Here is a 13,313-nt window from a genome sequence, read left to right as displayed (position 1 = left end):
AGGCTACCCCGGAAATACCTAAAGACTTGCCACCTCCATTGCTCCCGATAAAAGCACATCCCAAAGGGCATCCCAAAACCGCAAAAGATGTTTTCCTTTCCTCCTATTTAGATGACGTAGCTCCCGAGTATGTTAATACCGCACCACACAGACCGCTTGCCGATGATGTTCAACGCCAAGATCATCCAACTGTAGTCCCGCAACAACAAACTCCTACGCCCATTTCCGCCGGCCCGTCCGTTTCTACCGTTTTTCCCGCATCTACAATTTCTATTTTACATCCAACAAATCCTTTCCTGGCCAGCACCTCAGATGGTGCTACAGGAGGTACGACAGACATGTTTGCCACACCGCCACGAAATAAACAGACCCTTAGAGATTTAACACTCCAACGTACGCCCCAACTAGCAACACCCGACCTATTTAAAGAGCATCTTGTGGATTGTAGATATGATCCAGTGCCAGGTAAGCAGGATAGACTGCTACTGTCATCACTACGTATACGACGAGCTACATTGTATTTAATGACGATACCAGGAATGGTCGAACACCTAGACAATATATATCACTTTGTCCAAACAGGGCGAGGCCCTGAATGTATTAACGAAGCTATGGAATACCAGAAAGTGGATGTACAAAGACAACTACTACGGTTTTTTATAAACTGTGTGATCAGGAATCAAGACAGGCCCGGGGCAGATCACGATACCATGGAACAACTGGCCAAATGGGGTCAGAACATATCAGGAGAGAAACATGATAGACAGGCGTGTATAGTAGCTATGTGCCGAAAGATCCACAAGGAAGTAGAGCGAATACATAAAGAAAGACGAGAAGCAGTCAGAATTGAATCAGAGGGAGAGGAGGAGCAAGAATCAGAAATAGCCGCAGGACAATTAGAAACGATGGCTTATGTAGGTAGAGGAAGACCTCATAATAATAACAGATGCTTTAATGACCCAATACGTCCGACCCGCCCAGAATGTAATAGAAATTTCCAAACCCCTATAATAAATATAAGGTCTCCTGAACACCTATTTCAAGCTGCTGATAATTTACTCCGAGAACGAAGGGGGTATCATATGCTCGATTCTATGGACGAACAAGAATTAGCCAGGTCAGCAGTCCTATGGGCTGACAGTCCCGGAAAATACAGTGATGATGCACTAGCACACACGTTTTTGAACCTTACCCCAGACGAACAACGTTTAGCTGGTATATACATGATTCAACAACTCCTTATATTATATAAAAGCCAACACTCCGATCCTGGTCCCTTACCTGACATATTGACTGAATTACTCACGAATAGATGGAGAGGTTCAGGTACTGATTTAATTAAAGAAATTCTAGAATTCAGAAACCAGTACATTGTTTTCGTATGCCCAGAACATGTCTCACTTCCCATCAAGGAAAGAACGACGTATTACATGGACAGACAGAATCCCTTACGCGAAGTACATCCTATCAAACTTGACGATGACAATTTCAAACGCGTGTTTGTGTACACGCCTATATCTAAAATTGAATTATTAGAAATGAAGAAAGTAGTACCTAGCCATGACAAAGACCCAGCGGGTTTCCACCGTGAGATCAAAGACATGTTACTCATGGGAGAATATACCTACCCCGACATTATGAAAATATTGAAAGTATTAATGCCTGCTGGCATTTACGAAAAGCTCAAAGAAAAAGATTGGGAGGTGGGAGACCAAAAGATAGATTGGACAGCATTGGAAGCAGAAGAGAAGGCCCGAGCTCCAGGTTCAGGGCTTGGGGACAAGACTAAAGCACTACCAGGATTATTAGTGCAGGTACTGCCACGTTTATTAAGTACGAAAAAGGAAGACTGGGGTGCAATCTCAGCCTGTAAACAAAAGCAAGATGAAGACACTAGTGATTTCTATTCCCGATTTGAAAAATGTTTTGGTATAAATAGTGGCATAAAAGCAAGTAGCGAGTCATATCCACATCTGTTTGTGACAAAATTAGTTGAAAATTCCCTGCCCCAAGTTAAGAATAGAGTATTAAAATTCGAGAGTACCTGGCAAGGTAACACCCCGTCACAAATGTTACAAATGTTGCAATATCACCACAATAGAATTAGAGAGGAACAAGAACATGAACAAAGACGTATGAAAGACATGAAAATGCTTGTGGCACAGTCAGTTCCAGCTGACGGTCATAAAAAGGGTGATACCACAGGTCCTGCAAAAGGGACATGCAACTATTGTAAACAACCAGGTCATTATATACACGATTGTGCAGTCTTGAAACATAATATCGCTACAGGTAGAACCCAGGAAAGACCACGTCCACCTAGACAGGATCAGAACCAACAACAAATCCCTCAGCATGCACAGTCTATGCCAGCCCCACAATCTATGCCAGCTCCACCACAGATCGTAGTTACAACCCAGCAGCAGCCTATTGCTGCCACACAAGCAACAACGCAACAGATGTATCAGTATGCACAAACAGATTATCCCGATTATCAACGATACACATGAAACAGCCTAGAGAGGGAAGTTGGCTTACCCCTTATCGAGGTTCCTGTAGATCAAGAGGGACCTTATGTACATAGTGAACTATTAGGCCAAGACAGAAAGTTTTTACTTGATACAGGGGCAAGCAGAACAACAATACGACGCAGTGAAGTTCCAGGGGCACCCCTCTCAGGCTCACAGAATATTTCCCTTGGATTCTCAGGAAAGCCTATCGTTAATGAAGTATCACAACCCCTTCCACTCACGGTTGGTCCATTGACACGAACTACAGATCTATTGCTTACTAAATCATGTCCAGAAAACCTGTTAGGTATAAAAACTTTGAAGGCTTTAGGAGCTATAATATGTTGTTCTCCGGAAGGAGTAAGATTATTTTTACGTGACTTCAAAGGTCACTACGTGTCCAGAGACATGGATCACCGACTACAGAATTTACCTACACATTTATGGGCACAAGGCCCCACTGATGTTGGTTGCATGAACATTACACCATATCGAGTCACATTAAAGGCAGGAGTGGTACTACCACGAATGCGACAATACAAATTACCACCAGATGCTGTAGTGGCTTTACTGCAAATCATTGACGATCTCATTGCACAAGGAGTGGTTGTGGAAACCGACTCAAATGTATGTAATTCCCCGATAATTCCGATTCTCAAAAGAACGGACCCAAAAGCTCCGCCAGTATATCGATTAGTTATTGATCTGCGCGAATTAAATAAATGCATTGTACCGCAATACCCAGTGGTCCCAGATATCTCTTCATTACTAACAGCTATCGATTCAGGAGCAACGTTCTTTACTGTAATTGATCTCAAGAATGCTTTCTTTAGCGTCCCAATTGATCCGGAAAGCCAATATTTATTCGGATTCAGTTTAAATGGACGAAGCTTTAAATTCACCCGCGCACCTCAAGGATTCACAGAAAGCCCCAGCATCTATAGCCAAGCACTCAAACGAGAACTTGACAGTATCCACATGCCAGTCAACACTGCCCTGCTTCAATATGTCGATGATCTGCTGATCACCGCTCGAAGCGAGCCTGAATGTGAAAAAGCATCACTGACGGTTTTACAGTTTCTGGCCAAAAAGGGGCACAAGGTGTCCCCTTCTAAGCTGCAATTTTGTGTCCAGCAAGTTGTTTATCTTGGGCACTCACTGTCCAAGGAGGGAAGACAGCTTACACCCGATCGCATCCAGTTAATAGCTAACATGCCACCACCCAAGACACAAAAGGAGGTGCGGGCTTTTATAGGCCTCACTTCATACTGTAGGCAGTGGATCCCTCAATATGCATTCCTAGCAAAACCACTCATTCAGTTGACAACACAGGAGGCAGCCACACCGACTGTCCTCCCTTGGACTCAAGAACATACACAAGCCTTTGAAAGCTTAAAGAAAGCTTTATGTCAAGCACCTGTTTTAGCAACACCATGTTATAGCAAACGTTTTACACTTTTTGTTACAGAACGCGAAGGTACTGCTTTGTCAGTACTCACTCAGGAACAAGCAGGATCACACAAACCATGTGCTTATTTTTCCAGTACATTAGATCCCGTAGCTCAGGCTCTGCCTGCGTGCCTGAAATCAGTGGCAGCGACAGCTTTAGCAATCAGACAAAGCGATGCCATAGTGTTAGGACATCCATTGACAGTACAAGTACCACATGCAGTAGAGGTTCTCTTGAACCGAACGCAAACACAACACTTGACTATAGCAAGACTTACCGGTTATGAATTGACATTGTTCCAGCCACACATAGAAATCAGACGTTGTAATACATTGAATCCTGCCACACTTTTGCCAGTAAACGGAACAGACCCACTAGCACATGATTGTATTGAAGTCATTACTATAACGACGAAACCCAGACAAGACTTGACAGACGTCCCATTGTTAGAACCAGACCTGACGTTGTATGTAGACGGTTCATGCATGAGAACAAGTACAGGAGAGTTAGTGGCCGCGTATGCAGTCACAACAGACACTGAAGTTATTGAAACAAATTGTATTAACACTTTGTCAGCTCAAGCAGCAGAGCTCACCGCTCTGACACAAGCCTGTATTCAAGCCACAAATAAGAAAGTCAACATATACACAGATTCACGTTATGCATTCGGAGTTGTACATGACTTCGGAGTGCTGTGGCGAGAGAGAGGTTATTTAACTTCTCACGGTGCCCACATTCAACACGGACCCCTCATTCATGCTCTATTAGACGCAATTCATCTACCCACTGCAATATCGATTATGAAATGCAAAGCCCATACGAAAGTTACCGATATCATTTCTCAGGGTAATGACCTAGCTGACAGAACAGCTAAACAAACTGCTCAAACTCACACAGCTGACGCGACAAAGACAATAGCTCGGACACCAACACATTGCATGACAGTTAAAGATCCCGCTCTTGATGTAATTGACATACAGACACATGCTACACCAGATGAAATAAAGAAATGGACTGAATTAGGAGGGATCCAAACGGATCAAGGATGGATGACGAAGGAAAAAGCTATATGGTTTCTTCCTGACTCTATGGTTCAAGTCATCATTAACACAATACATAGTCCAGCGCACCTAGGAGAAAAAGCTATGCTAGACAGCATTCAACACATTTGGTTCAACAAACATTTGCGAGCAGCAGCTAAACAAAAAGTTCGTACCTGTATGATATGTTGTCAGTTTAACCCAGGTAAAAGCATCCCCGTAGAACAGGGTGGATTTCAGCCTCCTGATCACCCTTTTGAAGTCCTCCAGATGGATTATATCCAGATGGAACGATGTCGAGGATTCAAATATGTTCTCGTAGTTGTCTGTGCTCTTTCCCGTTGGACAGAAGCCTACCCGGTTTCAGATTACACTGCCCCTACTACTGCCAAACAGTTAGTTCGAGAATTCTTCCCACGGTATGGTTTACCACGTGTTGTCTACTCAGATAACGGCCAGCCGTTCTCATCCGAACTGATGAAACACGTTTCACTTTTGTTAGGTTACCAATGGAAATTCCACTGTGTCCGACACCCCGAGGCAGCAGGTCTCGTGGAACGCCATAATCAAACTTTGAAAATTAGATTGTCTAAAATATGTAGAGAGAAAGGTGTCGATTGGGTAGTAGCCTTACCAGTTGCACTCTTTTACATGAGAATGGTAGCACATTCTCGAACAGGGCTATCCCCGTACGAGGTGATCTTCGGTAGACCACCAAATATGTGGGGGACGCCTATACCCCGTAAAATAACCGATGTTGACTGTAATATGCTGACAGATTACCTGGCTTCCTTGATGTCTGCACTACAATCTTGTCGTTCACAGGTAGCTGCAGCTTTTCCCGATAACACTGAGGTGAAGCCCCATGACGTGGTTCCAGGGGATCTTGTGCTAGTGAGGAATTTCGACCGGAAGACCCAGCTGGAGCCTAGGTGGCAAGCACCTAAACTCGTTCTGCTAACAACAAGGACAGCCGTGAAGATCGAGGGACGTAAAGGGTGGTTACACTCGAGTCATATCAATAAATTTTATGGACTACCGCCCGATGTAAACATTCAGCCTTGCATTCCTTCACAGACTGATTCAAAGCTCCCCCTGGTTGAACCTACAGAACCTGAACTTTACAAACTGAAATTAAGGTCTAGCAAGTCAGACAATTTGATTGTTTAAGTCCTCTCCCAGGTGAATCGGTTGAATTTGTCTCTGACATGTATCCTCTAGACCTGAATAGAGAAAGAAATCGACAGATGCAGCTTAAAAAGCATGCGTATTGTAAATCACTGCGTAGTCATTGCACAGTAACATTATTAATTTTGTTTTTCTTAAGTCTTCTGATTATTGCTGCAAGTGTACTGTTGCACATATATTAGCCTATTTCTAAACGTGCTTACAATGTTACTGCTGAACATTCTTTTAGCGAATTACCCCCGCACGAGTTGTCCTATAGATTTGCGCTGCGCAATAACACTTTCATTAGTATGTTACATCATTCCCAGCAGACCAGCAATGCTACCAATTGTTGGATATGTGGCCGACTCCCTCCCTATCAGAACTATAAGGGAGTTCTGCCTCTCTTTCCGTATCCATTCACACACAATGGCTCCTGTGGAGCATGGTTTAGTTTGATTAATTCCTTAGATTCAAATTCAGTAATTTATCAAGACAATTGGGTATGGGGAAACCTGAACCTAGTTTTGCTTAAAGTCTGCTACCCTAACAAGGAGGGACTTCCCAAAAGAACAGGAACTGATCTAGAAAATGAAGTATATGGATTAGGCAATTTTACGCTTAACCTCATGATCCTGAATGTTGAATCCGAAGCTGCACCAGTTTTGCCCGCTATGTCAGTATTTCCAGTTAAAGGAGAATTATGTGTAAGAAAGAATGGTTCAATACATATGGGCCATAGTAAATGCACCACTGTAATAGAATTCAGTGATCAAGGCAAGTCTACATTTAGAGCTTCCCGTCATTCCTACTTCGTATGTGGTCAGACTGCATATATACGTTTGCCTCTAGATTGGGATGGTACCTGTTACATCGCATTCCTTTTGCCACCCGTTTTCTTAGCCCCTCCTGATTATCACAGAAATACCCATTTAGTACACAATAGAGAACGGAGAGATCTCCCAATTGTCGATTACACTGAAACAGCATGGGAAAAATATACAGATTTCAATAAAGGTTTCTTTCCCTATATAGGTACAGTCACTAATAGTAAGCTGATACGTAGATTAACTAGAACCCTTGAAGCAGTAGTAAATGAAACTACTTCCGCCTTAGGCAACTTAACAGAGGAGCAGTCTGCGATGCGGATTGTTGTTCTTCAAAATCGTCTTGTCCTTGACGTCATTCTGGCCGATAGGGGCGGAGCTTGTAGGGTCATCGGATCAAGTTGGTGCGTATTCATCTCAGAAAACTCGCCATCTGTATATAAGGCCATAACTCGTCTCCACAAGATTGTAAGCCAGATACACCAGAATCCAGGCACCTGGACCTGGTCCGGTTGGTTCTGGAGCGTGTTGTCAGCCTGGGGATGGAGGATCCTATCCTTCTTAGGTATTGGCTTTCTCATACTATTCAGTTGCTGCTTATGTTTACAATGTGGGCCAGCGATTTGTGGTCTGTGTGCCACATCGTGTATTCCACATCCAAGTTTTCGCTCAAGATCCCGGATGAAGAAAGAAGAACAAATGATGCTATATGAACAGATCGATGGATTGATGAAGATTGATGTTTCCTGAGGGTCAGTAGGGGACAAGGAGGGAATGAGGAAATATGAATTTTGTGATCAGTTATGTCCCCTATCTTAGACCCCAACGGCTCCATGTATATAGCTGAGGTCGGCGGACCTGGCTAAAACGGAGGTGCCTGTGGTCAAACGTGTCCGGATGGGAGGTCGCTCCTTCCAGTACGTGACAGCCTGCTTGTGGAACGAGCTCCCACTCTCCCTTCGGAAAGCGAATAATCTTCTGGCTTTCAGGAAGGAGTTGAAAACTCTGCTTTTTACTAAGTAAACTAGTGTGATGGTAGTAGGTCTTTCCCTTTGGTTTCGTGTTTCTTTGGGTCACTTTGTCAAAGCGCCGGGACACCCTTCTGGGGTAGCCGTGCGCTCAAAAAGTGCGGAGTAACATAACATAACATAACATATATGCTATAAGTACATGTATGTTCCCTCCAGTTCCAGTTATGAAGACGCAAACACATGTGCGTCCACCGTCAACATGTCCTCTTTCAGATCCGCCATGAATGGGCCGGATATTCCATTCCTAAGTATGAAAGGCCACCGACTTTATATGGTTCATTTACTCCATTTTGCAGTTCAGGCGAGTAGGCCCTGAATTCTGCCATCAAGTCTTTTCCTGCTTTCTACCTCTGACAGCTTCAGTCTGAGCTCGCATCTGTGTCCATGAACTTTGTCCTACTCCCTGCGCGGCTAACGGTGCCTGACTCGGCCTGTCTGCCTGCCAAAAGACTGTATTTCACCTTCAAGATTATCTGTTCCGCTCCTCATCCAATGCATTCCTGTCTAGTAGTTTAGGTAAACATCCTTCCAGCTACCGAGCAAAGGGCTCGGCTTCTCTGTCCCCATGCGAGTAATTCATAGCCCCTGTTACCATGGAAGATTCCTGCCCCCCTCGCATCTCATGTAGACATTTAGACGCTTGTACACGCACTAACAGTCAGTATAGAATAGATCTCGTTCGAGAGACCTTTCCTTTTGGATAACACAGTTCTTTAAACATAGGATGTTAGATATGATTTGGGATTAGGTTGACTTGACCTGTGGTAAATATTTAATTACCGATACTATTTTTGATGCGGAAAACTATTAAGAATAACTCAGTATAATGAGAGGCAGAATCCGTGGTTTTAGAGGTTCTGAAAGGGCTTTATTCCTTATACAATTCGAATTGCAGGCATCATATTCCATCACCACGGAGGTTCAGGAAGTGAAGGGCAATACATTATTGACAGGTAATCATTTTTATAGAAAAGGCATTACAGTGAAACAGATGCAGGAGGCGTAACAGCTGATAAAATAGATAAAGATATGCATACGTAACTAGAAATAGGCGTAACTAGGCGTAACTAGAAAACGTCATTATACATGATGTCACAAATAGGTGGATCCATGAAAGAATCCTGCAATGTCAGCAGAAATACTTGGCAGAGATGCGCGCGCAGCCGCATGACGTGTGATTGACGTGCAACTAGGGGGTGAAGGGGACTTGACATTTAGCTCTACATGTGGAGACAGAAGTCTGGGGGGTCAAGTCAACCTAATCCCAAATCATATCTAACATCCTATGTTTAAAGAACTATGTTATCCCAAGGGAAAGGTCTCTCGAACGAAAATCTATTCCTTACTGACTGTGAGTGCGTGTACAAGCGTCTAAGTGTCTACATGAGATGTGAGGGGCAGAAATCTTCCATAGTAACAGGGCCATGAATTACTTGCATGAAGACAGAGAAGCCGGGCCCTTTGCTCGGTAGCTGGAAGGATGTTTACTTAAACTACTAGACAGGAATGCATTGGATGAGGAGCGGAGCAGATAATCTTGAAGGTGAAATACAGTTTTTGGCAGGCAGACAGGCCGAGTCAGGCACCGTTAGCTGCGCAGGGAGTAGGACAAAGTTCATGGATACAGATGCGAGCTCAGACTGGAGCTGTCAGAGGTAGAAAGCAGGGAAAGGCTTGATGGCAGCATTCAGGGCCTACTCGCCTGAACTGCAAAATGGAGTAAATGAACCATATAAAGTCGGTGGCCTTTCATACTTAGGAATGGAATATCCGGCCCATTCATGGCGGATCTGAAAGAGGACATGTTGACGGTGGACGCACAGGTGTTTGCGTCTTCATAACTGGAACTGGAGGGAACATACATGTACTTGTAGCTTATACATGGAGCCGTTGGGGTCTAAGATAGGGGACATAACTGATCACAAAATTCATATTTCCTCATTCCCTCCTTGTCCCCTACGGACCCTCAGGAGATATCAATCTTCATTAATCCATCGATCTGTTCATATAGCATCATTTGTTCTTCTTTCTTCATCCGGGATCTTGAGCGAAAACTTTGATGTGGAATACACGATGTGGCACACAGACCACAAATCGCTGGCCCACATTGTAGACATAAGCAGCAACTGAATAGTATGAGGAAGCCAATACCTAGGAAGGATAAGATCCTCCATCCCCAGGCTGACAACACGCTCCAAAACCAACCGGACCAAGTCCAGGTGCCTGGATTCTGGTGTATCTGGCTTACAATCTTATGAAGGCGAGTTATAGCTTTATATACAGATGGCGAATTTTCTGGGATGAATACGCAGCAACTTGATCCGATGACCCTACAAGCTCCGCCCCTATCAGCCAGGATGACGTCAAGGACAAGACGATTTTGAAGAACAACAATCCGCATCGCAGACTGCTCCTCTGTTAAGTTGCCTAAGGAGGAAATAGTTTCATTTACTACGGCTTCAAGGGTCCTAGTTAATCTACGTATCAGCTTACTATTGGTGACTGTACCTATATAGGGAAAGAGACCTTTATTGAAATCTGTATATTTTTCCCATGCCGTCTCAGTGTAATCGACAATTGGGAGATCTCTCCGTTCTCTATTGTGTACTAAATGGGTATTTCTGTGATAATCAGGAGGGGCTAGGAAAACAGGTGGCAAGAGGAATGCGATGTAACAGGTACCACCCCAATCTAAAGGCAGACGTATATATGCAGTCTGACCACATACGAAGTAGGAATGGCGAGAAGCTCTAAAAGTAGACTTGCCTTGATCACTGAATTCTATTACAGTGGTGCATTTACTATGGCCCATATGTATTGAACCATTCTTTCTTACACACAATTCACCTTTAACTGGAAATACTGACATAGCAGGCAAAATTGGTGCAACTTCGGATTCAACATTCAGGATCATGAGGTTAAGCGTAAAATTACCTAATCCATATACTTCATTTTCTAAATCAGTTCCTGTTCTCTTGGGAAGTCCCTCCTTGTTAGGGTAGCAGACTTTGAGTAAAACTAGGTTCAGGTTTCCCCATACCCAATTATCTTGATAAACTACTGAATTTGAATCTAAGGAATTAATTAAACTAAACCATGCTCCACAGGAGCCATTGTGTGTGAACGGATACGGAAAGAGAGGCAGAATTCCCTTATAGTTCTGATAGGGAGGGAGTCGGCCACAAATCCAACAATTGGTAGCATTGCTGGTCTGATGGGAATGATGTAACATACTAATGAAAGTGTTATTGCGCAGCGCAAATCTATAGGACAATTCATGCGGGGGTAATTCACTAAAAGAATGTTCAGCAGTAACATTGTAAGCAGGTTTAGAAATAGGGTAATATATGTGCAACAGTATACTTGCAGCGATAATCAGAAGACTTAAGAAAAACAAAATTAATAATGTCACTGTGCAATGACTACGCAGTGATTTACAATACGCATGCTTTTTCAACTGCATCTTTCGATTTCTTTCTCTATTCAGGTCTAGGGGATACATGTCAGAGACAAATTCAACCGATTCACCTTGGAGAGGACTTAAACAATCAAATTGTCTGACTTGCTAGACCTTAATTTCAGTTTATAAAGTTCTTTATCCGACGGTTCAACCAAGGGGAGCTTTGAATCAATCGGTGAAGAAACGCAGGGTGTAATGTTCACATCAGATGGTAGTCCATGAAATTTCTTGATATGACTCGAATGTAACCACCCTTTTCGACCTTCGATCTTCACGGCTGTCCTTGTTGTGAGCAGCACGAGTTGAGGCGATTTCCACCTAGGATCCAGCTGAGTCTTCCGGTCAAAATTTCGTACCAGCACCAGGTCCCCGGGAACTACGTCATGGGGTTTTACCTCGGTGTTATCGGGAAAGGCTGCAGCTACCTGTGAACGACAAGATCGTAGTGCAGACATCAAGGAAGCCAGGTAATCTGTCAGCATATTACAGTCAACATCAGTTAATTTACGGGGTATAGGCGTCCCCCACATATTTGGTGGTCTACCAAAGATCACCTCATACGGGGATAGCCCTGTTCGAGAATGTGCTACCATTCTCATGTAAAAGAGTGCAACTGGTAAGGCTACTACCCAATCGACACCTTTCTCTCTACATATTTTTGACAATCTAATTTTCAGAGTTTGATTATGGCGTTCCACGAGACCTGCTGCCTCGGGGTGTTGGACACAGTGGAATTTCCATTGGTAACCTAACAGAAGTGAAACATGTTTCATCAGTTCGGATGAGAACGGCTGGCCGTTATCTGAGTAGACAACACGTGGTAAACCATACCGTGGGAAGAATTCTCGAACTAACTGTTTGGCAGTAGTCGGGGCAGTGTAATCTGAAACCGGGTAGGCTTCTGTCCAACGGGAAAGAGCACAGACAACTACGAGAACATATTTGAATCCTCAACATCGTTCCATCTGGATATAATCCATCTGGAGGACTTCAAAAGGGTGATCAGGAGGCTGAAATCCACCCTGTTCCACGGGAATGGTTTTACCTGGGTTAAACTGACAACAGATCATACAGGTACGGACTTTTTGTTTAGCTGCTGCTCGTAAATGTTTGTTAAACCAAATGTGTTGAATGCTGTCTAGCATAGCTTTCTCTCCTAGGTGCGCTGGACTATGTATTGTGTTAATGATAACTTGAACCATAGAGTCAGGAAGAAACCATACAGATTTTTCCTTCGTCATCCATCCTTGATCGGTTTGGATCCCTCCTAATTCAGTCCATTTCTTTATTTCATCTGGTGTAGCATGTGTCTGTATGTCAATTACGTCAAGAGCGGGATCCTTAACCGTCATGCAATGTGTTGGTGTCGGAACTATTGTCTTTGTCGTGTCAGTCGTGTGAGTTTGAGCAGTTTGTTTAGCTGTTCTGTCAGCTAGATCATTGCCTTGAGAAATGATATCGGTAACTTTCGTATGAGCTTTGCATTTCATAATCGATATTGCAGTGGGTAGATGTATTGCATCTAATAAGGCATGAATGAGTGGTCCGTGCTGGATGTGGTCACCGTGAGAAGTTAAATAACCTCTCTCTCGCCACAGCACGCCGAAGTCATGAACGACTCCGAATGCATAACGTGAATCAGTGTATATGTTGACTTTCTTATTGGTGGCTTGGATACAGGCTTGTGTCAGAGCGATGAGCTCTGCTGCTTGAGCTGACAAAGTATTTATGCAATTTGTTTCGATGACTTCAGTGTCTGTTGTGACTGCATACGCGGCCACTAACTCTCCTGTACTTGTTCTCATGCATGAACCGTCTACATACAACG

Source organism: Triturus cristatus, chromosome 6 (genome assembly GCF_964204655.1).
Source record: "Triturus cristatus chromosome 6, aTriCri1.1, whole genome shotgun sequence".
NCBI classification, from domain to species: Eukaryota; Metazoa; Chordata; class Amphibia; order Caudata; family Salamandridae; genus Triturus; species Triturus cristatus.
Note: the sequence above shows the minus strand (reverse complement) of the source record.